We start from the raw sequence: 18,806 nt of genomic DNA on the forward strand, positions 1-18,806 counted from the left end.
AGTTTAATTAATGGCGATCTGGTACCTTTGCACCTCGTGTAAGGGTTGTTTAAATGTAATGGAAGAGTGCCACAACGAAGCTATGCCGAACTGTTTTCGCAACGACGGCAACGACAACATAGTACTTCTGCGACTGTCTAAGGCTTGTTGCATTTATCTGCGTTTCATGTCGTACGATTTGGTGATTTAATATTACAGACTTTTTCACTGTAAAAGATTACAGCTGTAATTCTCTGTGAAACACAGAGCAGCCACCAGAAAGCGTTAGTGTTGTTTGTGTTTAATGTTGTTACTAGGACTAGTAGGGAATATAAGGGGCGTAAAGAGCACCAGATTTTGAGTGATCACTGCGAAAGATACAGTGACGCGTGAGAGAGAGTTATCAGCACCTGACAGAGTTTGTATAGGGCCTCATTCTGGGTCTCCATTTGAACGCCCGGTCGAATCGTAGAGTATACAGATATGTAGGATATTCGGATGCAACAGTGGTCCGATGTTGGAATGAACAGAAACGTGAGGACCCACATACGGTGTGGTCTTCAAGATTCCGCGAATAACTGGAGCAAAGGAATGGTAAGGAAACGGTACGGGAAAGAGATGGGAAAGAAATATGACTTCCAGCCGCACAGGACATTGCGGCAACGAAAACGGAGAGTGTTGATAACTTGTGCCGGGCCAGGACTCAAAACCGGATACTTCGCTTCTCTAAAACGGTTGCCTTAACGACCCAGTCTAAAGAAAGCAATCATCCGCATTAGTTTCCAAGAAACATATGGTGATGCATCATAAGTCTTGTTTCCAGGTGGATAAACTTAAGCATTCCCGTAATTCGAGTAGTATCCCTATTTTCGGTGCCGACCATTTACTGGAACATTATGTGAGCCATTGTAGCCGTTTCCCACCGTTAGCAGGATTCAAATCACTTCATGTGCCAACAGGAGGTGGCCAGTTGTCTTCGCAATGTGCAATTAATGTGCAATATGTCAGCATGCATAAGCAGAGTACATTATCGTCTTTACACGTTGTCGTCTCATTCCTGAGAAACCCCAGTTGTCGGGCGGATTGTGAAATACACTTCCTAAATAGTTGAAAAAGTAGGTTCTGTATTTAGTATGACAACGTGTGAGTTCATGTTGTTCCTGTAGGTATATCCAATATACAGTCACACAAAATGCACCACACGTAAACATGTACTGCGTCGCACGTCCAGCTATCCAGCCGACCACATAGGTTTCATGTTTGGGAAAGAACGTCGTGTACGTGCATCCGATGTGATCTCTGCAGTTGTGGTACGTCGAAGGAAGGCCAATATTTGACGCTTCATCATCCAGACATCCCTCGCCAGGCCGCACACACGCACACTAAACCATGTCTTCCGTGTCCTACAATCCACAGGTTATGTAAAGGGGAGAATCGACCATATGAACGAAGACGTACAACCGGTCCGTGCGAGAGTTTTACGGTTGACGACGATATTCCACGTCGATTCCGCAGCCGTTGACGGTAGTGGCGTATGCACTCCACGACAGGTATGGTGCCAACCTCTCATTGGATGTTTGATTTCCATGACGTTGAGGTCGTGGTGTCGTGGTGACTCATCAAGCAGCGACAGATCTTCTGATTCGTGGGTGTTCTCATGGAAGATACTTCCGGACGAACATAAACATAACAAACAAAAAATGGGACTACATTTGCAAGAGAATTTAAGATATTGTCCTCCGTTATCAGTCGTACGAACTACGTAGGAAGAAGTTCTTCTGTCAGAGCTAATGTTTCCGCTGTTGCCAATTCCGAACCGCCGTTCGCAGATAAAGTGCCGTATCTTTTATGCACACGTTCTTAGGGTTCAGGCCACCGTTCCGGAATGGTAGGGTTAAGGCGTCATTCGTAAACTTAAATAACATCACAGTACTAACGACATACCCAAAGGTAGCTATGAGGTTGTACGTACTACCATTTGGTACCGGTAGGGTCTGCGCTAAATCTGGGAGTCGAGACGCAAGTAGAGCTTTGCTGTACGTTAAACGTTGCACTATGTCGAGGGCACTCTGAAATTTGTTGCGTACGGAAAATCAAGCATTCTGAGGCAGAAGCCGGTAACTCGCTGCTACTGACCACCGCAAAGAACGAGTAAATCTGATTCCTAAGCGGTCATGGCACGTCTTTTAGACCTTCTCCAGTGTGTAGTATAATAGACTTCGTCATGTTGACGACACTACCTGCCGCCATTTCGTAAGTGTTGATTTGTTGGACAGCCTGAGGAACTTCATTTCCTCAGGGGCTCAGAAGTATCTGGTCGTCCGCATGACCATGACAGATTCTAGAGGGAGTGTGTCACACAACATGCATCAGCGGCTCGAGTGCTATCGCAAAAAGCACCACTGAAAGCGGGCACCCTTTCGGATCGAGCTGTTAATGTAAAATGAGTCCGCTCCTGACTGTTGACCATCACCTTTGATGTAGCCTCGCGGATCAGTCCGTAACTATGGAGATAAAGACCGATGGAGCAGCCATTTGGCTCATAACTGACGATAAAGAATCATGGTTTACTCTGTCGATGGCACGATCCAAGTCTACGGACATTAGAGCTGCTTGCATTCCACTTGTTCCCGCAAGGACCCAACGTCACGGTATTCACTTATAGCCACCTGGATGTAGCTTCGGACCCAAGGCAAGCCTAACCATGGGTGATAGTCATCGATATCGCCAATGTAAGACGAGACGCTAGCAGTCGTGGAAAGATTTTTTAGTCGTTGTTTAGCATGGTGAGCGGCCGATATTGATTTACACTGCGACTTTCCTCCGACTTTCAAATGCGAGGAATAAAATCCGTCACGAAATCCGGCACCATGCCCTATGCAGCACGCATCAGCTCATTGTTGCATCAGCATCCATTCTGGCATCATCGTTTCGGTGCATTCCCGATAAAATTCTAACATTGTCCCCGGGGATTCACGTGCTGCTCATTTCTGCAGTTCACCTTCTGTGAGTGGCTCCATTAGTGCAGCCTTATCCATCTCCGTCAGTCTCGTGGGCAACTGTTGCAATATGTCTTCCCCCACCCGGTGGTCTGTCGGTGAGCTGGAAAAGAGGTGGCAGAAGTGCTCCAAAACTCCAGCCTCAATGTCCTTTTGTGTCATCAGTTGACGACCCTCTGAGCTTTGGAGCGCTGTGACCAATGATAGGCGGTAACATTTGTGTTCTTGTGACACATGATGTATCGAGGTGCTTTCAAAAAATGGTTCAAATGGCTCTGAGCACTATGGGACTTAACATCGATGGTCATCAGTCCCCTAGAACTTAGAACTACTTAAACCTAACTAACCTAAGGACATCACACAACACCCAGTCATCGAGGTGCGTTCACCAGCGATGTTGTCTCGATATCTTGCCCGGGGCGGGATGCCTCCCAGTAGACGTCGTGTGATCGATAGGATGTGTGCCTTGACGCGATGACTTCTGCGTGATGCTCTGGAGATGGATCCCGGGAGGACAACTCACGAAACATCGTCTAATAACAGTGAAAATGGTCCGTTATCCATCTCTTCTTATCCTGACAGAATTTACAGGAGTTCTCCGTGTTATTGGTTTAGCACATGCAGTACTAACCACCCGTGAAGCACCAAGGCGTAAGCTGGAATACAGCGCTGACACGTCGTCCACACCTCCTCGACACGCTACTCGCTGACAACATTCGGAGTCCGCCAACAGTGATGAACTGAGCTTTGATGTGCCGCGTCTTCTGCACACATTTTTTGAAGGACGGATGCTATACACAGATAAGCTACATGGTCAGTTAAGGCAGTGGGCCATCGTTCAGCATTCATCATCTTATCCTGTAGGCCAACAGAAACATATAGCCGGTAGAGTTGGCTCGCGGAGTGACTTGTCAAAAATGTATATCGCTCGCCATGTGTTAGATAATTCCATTTCCCGACATATCGCTTCCAGTTCAAGACAGGTATTGTAATGTGGAGTTTGATCCTTTAGGGCTAATACACCGTTGAAGTCCCCAGCCATCAGCATATGATCGAATTCTTCGGTAAACAAAGGCACACTCTCACAGGCGACCTAACAGTATTAACTTTAACTGTCCCTATTTTGTATGCCTGGGTCAGAGTATGCGCCATCCTCGTACGATGGTGAACTGGCGAAAATCTAGGAAGTCGGAGGTCCCATTACACGTCCTCAGAACGTTGCCCTTCCGATGTCTCCCGCGGCATTAGTTGTCCTGAGTTGTGGAAGAGGGACGCGAGTCTCCATCAAGTGGAAAAGTCACATCAGTGATATCTTCGCCCTGCTGAGCCTTATCGGTGTCAACGAGGGTCTCTTCTACACTTGGAGATGAACCGGTATGTAGTGTTCGTGAACCATCTGCAGTATCACTCTCTCCTGCTGAAGGGTCGATGGACGTCATAGGGGGTGGATTATCGGAGCGACACGACTTCCTTTCACTCCGGTGGCTGTTAATCCATGTCAGATAGGTACTTATTGCTAAAGTCATCAGGCGTCTCGGGATGATGTGGGAGCGATTGTCTATAGTCGAGGCGGCGCTTCTAGCCACTCTTCAGGGAGCGTTGTTCACGCACGCTGATGTCGACGTCTGGTACTGTTGTATGCTGTGGTTCCTGTTGGACCACCGTTGCCACAGCAATCGTTGACCCCTCCACTTCGATTTCCATGCCTTAAATTGTGTGGTCGTCCTCGTGATCCATCACCTGCAACATCTGAGGCTGGAGTGGAGTAGGAGCCATCTCATCGTCCCTGTGGCCTTGTGGCCACTCCGTCACCTGCGGTGTTGTTTCCAGTATACGCTCCAACCATGGCATCACCTCCCGGCGGAGGGCGCCACGTATGTCAGCGGTAGTGAGGCGGGCTGGCATGAGTCGGTAAGTCTCCGTTAGGTAGTTGCACGAGTCTCCTCTTCATACACTCAGATCGAAGATGTCGCTCCTTATATGAAGATGTAAGTGACGTAACGACAATGCAGGCGGGAAGATAGCGTCAGAGAACCAGTGTAAAGATGAATTTTTATACCAAGCTAGGACAGTTGTAAAAACCGTTTTCCTTGAAAGATATAAAACGAAGGAGGGGCTTCACCACGGGCAAGTATTTGCCACAGCAGGAAGTGTTCGGATGGAGAAGGCAGTTCATGAATCGTTTGACCTCAGTGACACAATTCGTCGCTTACATTAGGGAATTAGAAGTATGAGTCCACAATGCATGGCAGATGTAGAAACTGGGGTGATGGATGATTGTCGAATGGTACGATATTAAAGTGTAGTAATTCTTTATTCATTACACCATATACATCATGATCTGCTGTACTGTTATAACGTGCCCGTAACGCCAACAGACTTTTAATCTCGTAGAATCACGTATATTACTAGGAACCAGAACGTGGTGGTTTCCTTGAAATGTCCATTACCGGGGACGGAATCTCAGTCCTTTAATAACAAAAAGAAACAATGAGAGCGATTACGGAGCTGTGGCTATGATTCAAATCAGAACCATTAGAAGGGAAATATGTTACCTTTTTGGCAAAATAGTCGTATTTTTGCAGCATTACACTCCTAGAAGGAAATACCATATTCCGATCTGAAATCTATGTGTGGTAAGCAATGAAATCAAAGTGAATCGGATTTTCCCTCTGAGGATGTCATTTCAGTGCTTGGTAATGCCGCCGTCATACATTACCCTCGATGAAGGGGTTTCCAAGTTGATTGGTATTCTGTTTGTAATAGTGATTGCAAGAAAGTTGATTGTTATGATGAAGATTTAAGACATGTGGTGCATGGTACTTGAACAGAAAATCAATGCCGGCCGCGGTGGCCGAGCGGTTGTAGGCGTTTCAGTCCGGATCCGCGCGACTGCTACGGTCGGAGGTTCGAATCCTGCCTCGGGCATGGATGTGTTTGATGTCCTTAGGTTAGTTAGGTTTAAGTAGTTTTAAGTTCTAGGGGACTGATGACCTCAGATGTTAAGTCCCATGGTGCTCAGAACCATTTTTTTTTTTTGAGAAAATCAAAGCATTTTTCTTTTCCGTCCTTCAGCAGTTTTATTCGAATAGGACATGTAGTATGCGTGCGGGGAACAAAAGTGATAAGGCTTTGTCTCGCTTTCGGTCGATGCAAGTAATTTAAGTTTCTATTTGAGTCAAACTCCGAAGTATAGGCTAAAAAGTTCTTTAGTTAGGGTCTCTGGAAAAAGCAATCGTCAAGATTATGTTCTGCGACATGTGTCAAAGTCAGCTGTTTTTTCCAGAACACAGCTCGCGTACCATTAATTACATATTGAGCCCTGCTATTAGACAAAACTCAGCGGCATGAAATACAGCAAACATTCGTTTGCTGTGCACGTCGAGCTGAAATGCAAATAATTGTATTGCAGTACGGTTAGAATTTTTGTTGCTCTGTGGTTGCTGTGGCTTGCAGATTCTGCGAACACGCGAGGCGCTCTCCCAACACAGAACAGAGAGCTCTGTGCTGTGTACGGCTTCAGAGCTACCTCACATTTAATCGCGTGGACTACGAACCCTCAACGCCTGCCCCAGTACGTATTCCTAACCAGTAACGAATGAAACGAAAGGGAATGCAGCAAATGAAAAGGACTGAATGCCGGCATAGCTCGTGAAATTACACACCTCTTCCTGCACCGACGGAAATGGATTAGCTGCAGATACGTGTCAGTAGTTCCCTACAAAACTCTGGATTACTGAGGATACAAGACATGAAAGAAGTATGAGAGCTCAGTACCCATTGTGATGCGACTGATAGTAGTTTTCACTGATACAGATGGAATAATGTAACGTACACATTCAGACGGAAATGCGATCTATTGTTGCCGTATTTGTCGTTTCATTTAATCAGAAAACTGGTCTAATGCAGATTTTTACGTGCGACTTTTCATATCTGCATTACCACTACTGCAGCCCACATATACGTATTCAAACCTGCTCGCTGCATACACACATACACACACACACGCACACACATACACAAACACACACTCACACACACACTTACCTCCCTATTCCTTGATGTCACGCATTTTGTCCTACCAATACGTCCTGTTCTGTTTGCATCGTAAACCTGATTTCTCCCCGATTCCATTCAATACATCTTCGTTGTACATTCGATCTACCCAACAAATTTTCAGCATTCTGCTGCAACACATTCAGTTCTTCTATTCTTGTCAGAACTGTTTATAGTCCACATTTCAAAAAATGGCTCTGAGCACTATGGGACTTAACATCTGTGGTCATCAGTCCCCTAGAACTTAGAACTACTTAAACGTAACTAACCTAGGGACATCACACACATCCATGCCCTAGGCAGGATTCGAACCTGCGACCGTAGCAGTCGCGCGGTTCCGGACTGAGCGCCTAGAACCGCGAGACCACCGCAGCCGGCGGTTATCAGTCCCCTAGAACTTACAACTACTTAAACCTAACTAAGCTAAGGACATCACACACATCCATGCCCGTGGCAGGATTCGAACCTGCGACCATAGCATCCGCGCGGCTCCAGACTGTAGCGCCTAGAACCTCTCGGCCACTCCGGCCGGCAGTCCACATTTCACTTTTCTATAAAGCTACTCTGCAGGTAAATAGCTTCAAAAAGGATATGGAAACGCTAAGATTCATTGCGCACGTCGACAATAAAACCGGCAGTCGAATGGAACTAGACAGATGAAAAAAAGTAAGTCAGTAAACTGTTTATTATTTGAAAAGATATCGCTGTAACTGATGAAAGATTGATCCCAATGTAAGACAAGACGGTCAGTACCTGCATGGAACCAGGCGTGCTCCCATTCGTCTGGAGCAAATCGATGGCCACGAGTCTTTCTTCACGGCTCCAAAAGTATGGAAATCGCATGGGGAGAGATCGGGACTGTATCGACGATATTTAAATGCTTCCCAGCGACGGTGCAGTCGAAAAAATTTCGGGTCCAGATTTTGGCAGGGTTGTTTCGAGTGCGCTGCAGAAGTTTCCCTGAGAAGCCCTGACACAACTTCCACACACAAAAGAAGGGAAAAGACAATGTTACAGAAAGTACAAATATCGTAAGTTATTGAAGCGTAAACTCCCCTTGAGAAGTACTTCCTGTTATCAAAATTTCCTAGATGAGTCAAAATACCTTATGGTTCGTAAAAAGGTGGTTAACAGAGAGACTGGTGTTCCTACGTCAAACGTTGGCCATGTCCTGCTTTTCTTGAAAGCAATTACATGTCTCTTCCGTTCGTCGTCTGTCTGTTCCTCGCATCTAAGTGCGCCGAGTGAAGTAATCGGTTTAAATCTATCCAGTTCGCGCAGATGGTCGCCTAGCAAGCCTAAATTACTGTTAAATGCAATTACGTGACGGAACTAGAAGAGTAGAACAAGAACTCCCCTCGGAGAATTCTAGGAGTTGTAGAAGGAAAGACACGTTTCTTCCAAGCCGTCGTCTCTTCATTTAACGGCAGAGAGATTACATGATTTTATTATGACGTTATTAAAACTCAGTTGTATTACTGTGATGACGGGCTGCCTCATTACGAGCTTTTATAACTGTCAACATCTTGAAAATTTTTCACAGTGCTGAGTTACTGAAACGGTTCTGTGTTTTCCTTGTATTTTTCAGCAATATGGTTCGTCCGCTTTATGAGAGGATGCAGCTTTGTAAAATTGAGTTGGTTTCCTAATATTCGGCTGAAATCGCTGAAAGCGGCAAAAATCTGATGGAACTTTACAGCTACTGTAGATGACACTATAAACCCGTGTGATGTGAAAGATTACCTTGCAGTGTTGTCGTAGGTGTGCTACTACAATTTGATACGCACTGTGCTGTGGCCAAGGGGCAGAGGTCGGATAATTGTCTGATGAGATTATTGAAAAGTCAGACGTCACCTGATTATGATTTTATATTCCTCATTCTGTGAACCGAGCAATAATCACTACTCGTTGTCCAGAAAACTGAATTACTCTAAGGTTTGTGAAAATTTCTGCCCCATGTGACTGAAATGATTTTTATATCTCTGATTAGGATGGTTGCTTTGCTCCATTCAGGTTTTTTTCAAAATACGATGTGCCTGTTTAACACAACAGAAAAAGGAGCCTTCGTCCACTGGAGACAGTGCCACAGGTTACCCGAAGGTAGTAACACAACTCATATGTGTTCGATTATTCCACATAAAACCACCTGATAATGGAGATTTAAACATTCGAAATCCGTTGTGAAAGTAAATATATTATGCCTTGTAACAGCGAACTTTCACTTCATTCGATATTTATAAGTCATGTCAAAGCCTAACAAAAAATGTTCGCATTGCTGCTGTACATTGTGTTAATACAGAACTTGAACTGAAGAGTGTTGACTTTATGACTGGTCCGCATTTTCCTTGAGTTTCCATTTCATTACTGTAAGTTCCAGCAAGTGGAGGAGTTACGTTACTTAACGGACCTGCACTGTCTGCTATTACAGGAGGGTCAATGTCAAATTTCTGTCACTCTTTTAGTAACGTCATTTTTAATGACTGATAAACTGTGAAACGTCTATGAGCAGATTTTGAGATGATAAAGTGGGTTACAGAATGAAAAGTGCAGGGTAATATATAAAATAAGAACTACTGCTGCTCATATATTCGTAGCGAAAAGGTTACCAGAAAGGCGATTAAGCTGGTTAATGTCCCTCTGGTAACCAAACAACAATTTTCTTGATTTATTTGTTATTTTGCTTCTGAACAAAAAGTTATTTCAGCTGTTCCAGATACACAGGAAACCTTATATCTATCATAAACAGAAACAGTCCACGCATCCAAAACACAGCAGAACTGCAAAGCTGAGTACTGATAATTACTGCGAGGTGACGCATGGTTAGCCGAAGCTCCTATTAGCGACATACATTATTTGTGGTGCATACCTCTTGACACAATCGGATTTGGGATTATGCTGCCCAGTGCAAATGGTTGTCTATCGACGTAAATGGACGAAGCTGTCTGGGAGTTATAATAGGGACGAGCTCCTAGTTAGATACTGCATTTTCATCCGCGGTACACGTGCAGCTTTAGAAAAATCGCCCGCATCTCGTGGTCGTGCGGTAGCGTTCTCGCTTCCCACGCCCGGGTTCCCGGGTTCGATTCCCGGCGGGGTCAGGGATTTTCTCTGCCTCGTGATGGCTGGGTGTTGTGTACTGTCCTTAGGTTAGTTAGGTTTAAGTAGTTCTAAGTTCTAGGGGACTGATGACCATAGATGTTAAGTCCCATAGTGCTCAGAGCCATTTGAACCATTTTTTAGAAAAATCGCCAGCGCCAAGGGGTTACCACTCCCCACTCCCATCCCAGCATTTCCATTCCCTCTATCTTTCTTCCGTTCTCCCGATAAAGATCGCAAAAGTGTTTCATAACATTAATAAACTACAGTACCTCATGTTTCCGAATAAGCAGAAGTCAAATTCTGATTATCTGTGACATCATAGAGCAGCATAATCGATTACGCTCATTCTAACGTTGTATAGCAAAGAAATAAAAATCTCTCGTGTCATTTTTCTTTATTATGATACTGACATTTCTGTAGGTAAAAGTAGTCTTATTTTGAATTTTTTTCTGTAAGCTGTTTTGAAGCTTCTAAAAGTTGTTTGTAAAGTATTTTTAGATATGTATTCCGTCAGGGGTACATTTTTTTTCTTTCTTATATTTTTTTCCTCTACCAGTTTCGAGCATGGAGCACGCTCACCCGGTACCTGTATAAACCCAAGTGGTCAAGTGTGCGACAACATCTGTGACATGCAAGACCATCGCTCCACTGAAGAACTTAGCACTGGACAGGAACAACATTATCTCGGGGCACCAGTGACACCACTACTACATGGCCTCCCGAAAATCGAATAGCAGAAATGACGACGTTCTTGATGCATTATCAACGTCGTAGCAAGGTGCTCATCGACCACATTGTTACAGAGAACAAAACTTGTGTTTCATGCAGTATACCGTACAGAAAAGTATCAAAAATAGTCAAGTATATCCCGCAGATAGACGTCGTCATCTGATGAAGTCGAAGCACAACAGAAAGGAAGCTACTAATGTAAGTTTTAAGGTTTCGTCGGCAACGACGTCAAGGTGAACTAGTTCGGAGTAGACAAGGATGGGACAAGATGCGAGTCAACCAATTTTTACAAGAATGATCCAAGAATTCTCTTCAAGGGGAAGCATAGGACACGTAAGTCTGGATAGCCGGACAAAGAGCTCGTAAGGTTTGGTTCATGAAAGACATGAGAGCCTGGAGACGCAGAATTAAGTGACTTGTGGGCATAATTTGTTAAAGGGGAGAAGAGAATCTCTTACGGAACAACAACAATAAAAAATAGCAACTTCTGACTCTCCAGAGTCCACTGTTAAATTCAAAGCACAAACAAATTCTGTGCTCAGAACACCTTTTCATTTGATTTTTAAATAATATATGGCAAGGTCGAATAGATGGAACTTGTATGCAGCTTAATTTTTATAACATTTCTCTCTACACTCTACAGGTGAATATTCGAAGGAGACGCAAAGATAATGCTGGTTTCTCAAATGATCGAATCGATGAAGTCTAAAATTTAGTCATCATCGTGCTGTGAATATCCCAATATATTATCTTTACTGGGGTTTCTCAGAGAATTTCATGATAAATACCCTTCACGTTATGGATCAAACCATAAATGTGTTACTTAGAAAGAGTTGACATGAAGCTCAAGCAACGAAGTTGCCAAATATTCAAGACTAAATTACTCTCACGCCAGAGGTTTATGTCATTGAGGTGATTAGAACCGAAGCGAGAAGTCAACTTGCAATGGATGCAGGAGAAATTCGGCCATTGTAAATTGAAACAGTGACGCCAATAATCAGTTGAGAGAATCCACGAGTAACTGGAATCAGAATTCTCATGAATAAGAAATCAGTGTCGCAATACCTATGCAAACTTAAACAATCTTCCTGCTATCTTGTTCTCCTAACTAATTTGCCCCTAAGTAGGATTCTATTATTACGGCAGATGTCAAGGGCTTTCATTCACAGTTTGCAACGCTGATATTCAGAGTACAGCTTCCTCAGAGGAATTTGCTTCGTGGTACTTGATATCTGAAATCCATGTGATATACTATTTTGCCTGGAAGTAAGTTAATTTGTGTTTGCTGATACTGATACCAGTTTTTTACGCCGTGTTCGATCCTATCTCGTCTCCATTAGAGGCTGTGTTGCGTTAAAGCACTAATTCTCTTTGCCAGCTCATTTAAACATTTTCAATGACTAAGAATGTGTGTAAATGTATTAATTACTCATTTAGACGGTTTTTACTGTTTAGAGAACTTCACATGTCATTAGTTCCCTGTTTTAGAGCCGCTGGGTGCAGATTTAGCGGGTATTTACCATTCACATTTTTTTGATAGCTGTGCGGCATCTGATGTTGCAGTTCGCTGTTGATCTCTTTGCATTTATACATGCAAATTTATACCTTTTATTATTTGTAAGCAATTTGTATGCAATATTTGCATACTGTTTTAATAAGTAAACAGTGCACTGTCTGTATATGTTGCCATTACAAATTCTTCTGCAGCCTCTCTTGTGGTTTTTCCTGTTTATTCATTTCTACATTGCTGCGTCGGTGAGTAAAGCACGCACACACACACACACACACACACACACACACACACACACACACACACACACTGCAGTGAATAATACGATGATGATGCGAAGTGGTAACATGAAGGTATGAGTTTGGTAGAATGCTGGTGATGACGGGAAGGGATATTTTCAATCGTAAAAAATGTACTATCCTTGCGTGAACAATGCACTACTCGTATACATCTTGAAATGCACATTTGAAAATTATTCCGTGTGATCAGAGGACATAGTCGTTGCCTGTATACCGTTTTCAGCTAGGTTTCTAAAAGTACAAAATGTTGTTGTTATGGTCTTCAACCCAGAGACTGGTTTGATGCAGCTCTCCATGCTACTCTATCCTGTGCAAGCTTCTGCATCTTCGAGTAACTACAGCAACCTACGTCCCTCTGCATCTGCTTACTGTATTCATCTCTTGGTCTCCCTCTACGATTTTATCCCACACACTTACCTCTACTATTAAACTGGTGACCCCTTGATCACTCAAAATGTGTCCTACGAAATGATCCCTTCTTTTAGTCCGGTTGTGCCGCAAATTTCTCTTCACCCAAATGCTATTAGTTCAAATGGCTCTGAGCACTATGGGACTTAACATCTGAGGTCATCAGTCCCCTAAAAATTAGAACTACTTAAACCTAACTAACCTAAGGACATCACACACATCCATGCCCGAGGCAGGATTCGAACATGCGACCGTAGCGGTCGCGGGGTTCCGGACTGAAGCGCCTAGAACCTTTCGGTCACCGCAGCCGGCTCCCAATACTATCCAATACCTCCTCATTAGTTACGTGATCTACCCATCTAATCTTCAGCATTCTTCTGTAGCACCAAATTTCAAAATCTTCTATTCTCTTCTTGTCTAAAGTGTTTATCGTTCATGTTTCTCTTCCACACACGGCTAGACTCCATACAAATACTTTCAGTTATTCCTATGTGTGGTACAAGATTCATCGAGCAGTAGTACTTGGTAGTGACATATCATGTTGAAATTTCTTTCATTCTTAAGTTTTATACACCAGGGCAGTAGTTTGAGTTACATGAATATATGGAAGAAAGTGAGGAAAAAACTAATAAAAGTATACGTGCACTGTCATGAAGATATCAACTGGTAAGTGCACCTGTCTTATTTTCTCAGCTTTCTGATGAGTGACATAATCAAAATTTCATCATTTTCACATGCATGCGCCTTTCACAGTAATTACGTGTACGGCCGGACATCTTTGTCCTCTAGATCTACTACTATTAATTTTCAAAGACAGTGCGTCCTCCTTCTTTATGTAATTTTTTCATTCCAATTTGTTCCCCTGTCTTTATAAACGGAGCATAAGCTGGGATCGATCACTTGTAATGAATGAAGCTAGCAGTCTCCATTTCACGGGAACCGTCACAGCATTCGACTTAATCGTCTTAACAACGTAAAATCTAAATATAGATGACAGGGCGGGAATTTTAAACCTGGTTCTCTCGAATGCTAGTGTCTTAAGCACTGTTACACCCCTCTGCTTAAAATTTTTTCAGACGCAGGGAATCTCGTATATATGTAAGCGTGGAATCATAACGAGTGTTATGAGGGGGCTAGGCTGAGAAACGTATACACGTAAGCAGAAGGCACAAGATTTTTGAAATTTTTTGACGGATTTTATTAATTCAGAGTCATTTAGTGTGTCTCTCATGACGTTTTAAAAATTGCATAGTGTACGAAACTTTGTATCTATGTGAATCTACATTTGACAGCAACGGTGACAGCAGTAACATTAGAGGATTTATACCAGTATAAACTCTGTAGAGCAATACGATACTGCAGTGCCTGTATTTTTAGAAGTACGATGCGAGTTTCCTTCGTACAAGAATGCATGTCCGAACTAACTTTGCATCGTACTTCTGAACAACACAAGTTCTACAATATCGTATTTATCGTCTAAAGTAGGCAAGTTACTATCAGTTAAAATGTTTCCCCTGTATAAGAATATACGCAATGGATGTACGAGGGTGGTTTATAGACACATGGTTGCCGACATATGAAAGTTTGGGTTTGGCCACGAGTCGTGCTCGGATAACCTATAAGCGGGAAATAGGATTCAGGTCCCGGTCCGGCACAAATTTTCATTTTAATCATTCCATTATACAGTTGATGGTTGTGCATATTCGCAAGTGCAAATACACTTCATATATCTGTAAAACAATGTGATTACAAACTCATCGTAGGGCCGTGAAAGTGTTTTCCTCTACTGATGCAAAATATGTAAAAGGCCGTCATAATACAGAGAGGCGGCAATGTGTGGCAAAGAGAAAACGGTAGTCTTGATTTATGATTTAACAGTGTAGATACTGTCCGCCTGCTTAGCTGAGTGGTAACGAGTTTGCTTACTGTGCCGCGGGCCCGGGTTCGGTTTCTGAACAGGTTGGAGATTTTCTCCGCTCGTGGATGTTGTGTTGTCCTCATCATCATAACATCATCACCGCCATGCAAGTCGCCCAATGCAGCGTCACCTGAAATAATACTTGCAACCCGGCGCCCGAATTTTCCCGGTTGGTGGCTCCCAACTATCAATATCACAAGATCATTTCATTTCAGTGTAGGTACAGGGACGAGGCAAAATATTGTGACCATCTGATTAATAGCGTGTTGTAACGCAATACAGCAGCCACTCTGCGAGGAATGGATTTAGTTAGTCCATGGTAGGCTTCTGGAGCTATGTGGCACCATATGCCTACGCACTGGTCACGCATTTCCCGTCAGTTGCGGACCAGTGGTTTGTGGTTTGACACCACCCCAGATGTGGTTCAGGTCAGGGATATATGGTGACCCACACATCAACATGAGTTCACTATCGTGCTTCTCAAGCCACTGTAGCACAAGTTTGGTCTCCTGACACGGCCACTTATCCAACTGGAAGATGGCAACGTCGTCGGGGAAGGCACAAAGCATTAAGGGATGCAATTGTCCCGTAGTTATGTTAACTTATTTCACAGGTATCGTGGTACATTCGATTGCTAAGGGAAAGGCAGATGAATGTCCCTCAAAGCATAATACTGCCACATCGGTCAGCATCTGTGTCGCGGAGCATGTTTCGAGCAGTCAGTCGCATGTAAGAAATAGTACCCGGACACTACGTTCGACCTGGTGTAAGGATATAAGTGATTCATCAGCCTAAAAGAAACATTTCTATTGATCATCGGTGCCACCTCGATGAGCCCGAGCCCACTGAAACTGTAACTCACTGTGTCGTCGGGTCAGCAGGGGAACGGGTTAATATTTCTGAAGGCATTGATAACCTCGCAGTTAAGCGCCCATAACACACATACGCACACATCCCCCCCCCACACACACTAAAATTTCAGAGCACACTCGAATTTAGTCGTAGTCTTTGTCAGTCATCAGGGCTTGGCGCGTTACTGCGTATAAATATTGCTGAAAATGCAAATTATGATATTATCAGCGAGTTTCGATCTTTTGAGTGATACTGCTCACTGGTAAATGGATTTAACGGCCCATCGACGACTTGGTATTTAGAGATGGAGCACGAATCCGGTTTGGAGAAGGATGAGAAAGACAGTCGGCTGTGCCCTTTCTATGGAACCAACCCGAAATTCGTTCTACTGAATGTATTGAAATCACGGAAGTTTTAAATATGGATTCCTGAACTGCGATTTGAGCCGTCGACTTCCCCAATATGAGCCCAGTGTCTTACCAATGCTTCACCTCGCACGGTTGCTTACGGATTTTCTGCTTTCCTGCGGTTGACAGGATATATCAGAATTCAGGGGCGAAATTATGCAGACAAAAATTATACAGGTGGTAGAGGACCATAAACTAGTTACCTACTTTGAGGTAAGGAACCAATGGTCAGAATGAATATTTGACGTGGTACGACATCTTGAGTAAGTTGTTCACGTGGAGCACTTTTTTGAAAAAAACCTTTAGAATAACTAAGAAGCGAAGTATGGGATGAAGAAAGGCTGCTCTGGTAAACCAGCGTTTTCCTAAATACGGAATGACGAAGCTGATGTTCCGTCTATGTCCTCTTCCCGAAAAAGCTGAGAACGTATTTTGTTATGTCTTTACGATTTGCAATAGTTCTTTCACACAGCGTTCAATCAGAGCACTCTTCGAGTTGTATCGATAGGATACCTCAAGTCAAATTGCAGAAATAAAACCACTACAACAAAAGTAACCAGCACAAGTCATACGCATATATAAAGGGTGTCCCCAAAAATTTCGAGAAACTCTATCGCAGGTGCCTTAAACCAAAACAAGAAAAAAAATATCGAAAAAATAATGGTTCTAAAGTGCAAACCTTAAGAAATATGACCACTTGTTTACCTTCGATACTACGAAACACATCTCTTCTACTGCAAGATCTTTGCTTTTCACATTTTGGGAAGAGAGACTATGTACCAAAACAAAAAAAGCCTGGTAAACATAGGCTCTAAAATGCAGATCTTCAGAGCTATCAGGTCTTGTTCAGTAGAACAGATGTGTTTCACACTAGGAAAGGTGAACAAGTGCTCATAGCTCTTAAAACATGCATTTTAAACCCATGTTTACTAGACACTTTTTTCTTGGTTTGGTCAATACTTCCTCCTTCCAAAATATGGAATGCAAAGACTTTGCAGTAGAACAGATCTGTTTCATAGTATGGAAGATGAACAAGTGCTCATACCTCTAAAGGTATGCATTTTGGTGCCTATGTATACTAGACGTTTTTTACTTATCTCTGTATATGATACTTGTCCTTAAAGTTTGTTGGTGTTCTTCAGGACATCTTGTATAAAAGAAAGTACTGATTGAAGAAGTCCACTTACGAATTCAAAATGATTCTTTTACACTTTAGACTATAATCAGAAAGACTGGTACACCCGTAAACGATGTAAGCTGCATTGTTTATCAAAAAAGTTACACCACAAACTAATGTTTTGTGCTACTAATATGGCGTACGCTAGCTCTAAGTTTGTGATGCCACGACAACGCCCGGCGAGGCCCACGAGAAAGACAAGCCGTGGCGCGTACGTCACAGCACGTAATACTACGGGTCTTACGAGCGCCAGCAGCCGTCTCCGGCGGAGAGCACTAACTACTTCAAACGAGTTTAATAATTCTTGGCTGCGTATTTAAATGCACCCAAGTTCTCGATAGCACACGACAAAATTAAGATCTTTAGAGGGTACATTTCCAATTAAATATTGATTTCTCGTGGGCCCTGCAGGCAGCCGAGCGTTCGCGAAGCGAGGCGGGCAAGCCGACTAGTGTGGCGTCACAAGTTCGTTGCAGCGCCATTATATCTCGCTGGCTCCGAATGCCCAGTACTATACCTCCATGTACGCTATCGATAAGCTTGGTACAGCTGGATTGCGTTGGAACATGAACAAAGCAGCTCCACTAGCGGACCGTCAACAAACTTAAAACAGCTGCTCATTTAAGTGCGACCGCTTCTAACACCAAATCACCTGTCGGGAACTTGTCTCGTAGTGAGTCACTGCACGGTACGCATGCAATACAGACTTACGCCTGCCTAGGATCTTGGATACGGAAGGCATTATTCTGCCAGAGGACGCCTCATTCTTGACTGGTTTTTTCCGTGTGGACTGTGACAGTGAATTGCCTTATTCTCCACTACTGACGGCCCGGTTAGCTTACGTTTTATGCTTGGATTCCGTCCTGTAGATTTTTTCCGAAAAGTACTTGTATGTGTGCACGTCAGTTATACACGATCCAGTCACATTCGTCTGACCAGCGCCTATGTTCGACGTCAACATGCAATAATCACTCACGGACGGCAGATGTTAGGTGTAGAAAAGAAAGCAACTCTGGAGGGTGTGTGTCGGGGGTGGGGGGGAGGGGGAGGGGGACAGTACTGTCCTTGAAACTTCCTGGCAGATTAAAACTGTGTGCCGGACCGAGATTCGAACTCGGGACCTTTGCCTTTCGCGGGCAAGTGTTCTACCATCTGAGCTACCCAAGCACGACTCACGACCCGTCCTCACAGCTTCAATTGTCCCAGTACCTCATCTCCTACTTTCCAAACTTCACAGAAGCTCTTGTGCGAACCTTGCAGAACTAGCACTCCTTTAAGAAAGGATACAGCACAGAATCGTGAATATTGTATTTGACAAATTTACGTTTCTTCCAGTGTGCATGTGTGAACATCATGCAGTGGTCCTAGCCAAT

At 43.6% G+C, this 18,806-nt stretch overlaps 1 protein-coding gene across 1 annotated transcript in view; it reads right to left on the minus strand.

Annotated features, from left to right (window-relative positions):
• The window catches only part of LOC126249178 (protein tipE), a 509,628-nt gene that overhangs the window by 206,976 nt on the left and 283,846 nt on the right, over positions 1–18,806 (minus strand). The window lies entirely within an intron of this gene.

Source organism: Schistocerca nitens, chromosome 3 (assembly GCF_023898315.1).
Source record: "Schistocerca nitens isolate TAMUIC-IGC-003100 chromosome 3, iqSchNite1.1, whole genome shotgun sequence".
NCBI classification, from domain to species: domain Eukaryota; kingdom Metazoa; phylum Arthropoda; class Insecta; order Orthoptera; family Acrididae; genus Schistocerca; species Schistocerca nitens.